Source organism: Gouania willdenowi, chromosome 10 (assembly GCF_900634775.1).
Source record: "Gouania willdenowi chromosome 10, fGouWil2.1, whole genome shotgun sequence".
Lineage (NCBI taxonomy): Eukaryota > Metazoa > Chordata > Actinopteri > Blenniiformes > Gobiesocidae > Gouania > Gouania willdenowi.
Window position 1 is genome coordinate 3,430,420 of NC_041053.1, and position 1,765 is coordinate 3,432,184.

The window sequence follows — 1,765 nt, forward strand, 5'->3', positions numbered from 1 at the left end:
GATCAACAACTGCATTAAAATTGCAATTATACAAAAAAAAACAATATTCATAAAATAGTTACCAGAATTGCTGTTAATCTCTCAAGAATAAAATGTTCAGGCAACACATTTTAATTGAACAGTGAAATGAAGAATAAGAGAAGTATGTGATATGTCACTAAATACAAAATATAGCTTTGATTACATCATCATACAAAAGGAGCATCCATGAAATCAATAGCAGGTACTAAAACATCACGTTAAAAACACCTGTTAGTAATTACACTTTTTCACCCGCGCACACACGAGGGCGGACACACACAGCGTTTATAGTATATAGTAAACAGTATATACACATTGAGTTTGTAGTGGATGGTACGATAGTGGGACATTGACTACACAGCCAGAGACAGAATCTTCCTGTTTGGATTTGTAAAGGATAAAGCTTCACCTATGGATGGAGTCAGACAACGTTTGTATGGTTTTATCTCCTATATGATATTTAGTCTAGACGACAGGTCTTTAATCAACTTGTGAGCATAGCCTGATAACTGTGTAGTGATTGTTGGATGTCTTTCTCTATTAAAAACTACAGCCAGTTTTTGCTTCATTAAAAAAGATGATGAATAACATTTTAAACACATTCTTACAGGTACCTAATTAGTTGGGATGTGGATAAAGGATGCTACACAATGTAAAAGTGAGTAAACTGTTTAGCATAAAAGGTTTTTGTCTCACTTCTCTTTTATGTGATGTATGACCACTTAGAGGTAAAAACAGAACAGTATTTTGCAAAGACCATTTCAAGGCGGAGTTGTTCGGCAATGGCATGAACATCTAAATGTGATGGGCATTGAATGAAACGCTGCAGTAAAGGAAGGCATTAGTTCCTGCAGTTCAACCAATCATATTTGTGCACAGACCGAAACCTGACCTTCACAGTATACTGTACAATAGACAATAATGAGTTCGCGATAACAAGGAAATTGCAGGACATTCTTACATAATTATGCTGGGTTTGACCTTTTCACCTGAATAGGAATATAAAAAAAAGAAAAGAAACTATTCCTGTAATAGACTGGCACCCCGTCTAGGGTGTACCCCCGCCTAACACCTAATGAGAGCTGAAAATAGGCACCAGCAGACCCCAGCAGCCCTGAAAAAAAAAACCAGGTGAAGCAGGTCAGAAATAAACTATAACAGTCTGTTGTGTAGTAGATCATGATTTTTTCATTCTTACTTGCACCTCTCTTGTGATGTCACTCACACCTTTGACGACACATCTAGGGCTGGTCTATTTTTTACCAAAACTTTTATCTCTATATTTTTTCTCATAATGGCGATATACAAAATAAATCTCAATATTTTTAGCTCAATAAAGTCTGACCAGAAAGGCAATTCTGGGTTTGATTTGCTAATGCAAAATGCCACATATATTAACAAAAAGCTGCACAATATGTGATATTCTAGGCTTTTATACCTGTAAGGGACAGCACATGTGAGTGAGTTCTGTAGTGTGGCTTGTTTAGATTAAGGTCTGGGTTAAGACACACTCGTCATCTAACTGTGCTTATCATGTTCTGAATAGTAGCAAAAGCAGTGACTCCTAAAATGAGTATTTTAACAAAAAACTAAATTCTTACAAAACAAATGAAATGAGCAGACAACAATCAAATGCATCAAATCATAGCCGACCAATCAGATTAAACATAATGCACGGCACCAAAACAGCATTGAATGGAGGATATTTTCTTTTAGAGTTTATAAATTTTACTATACTTAGAGA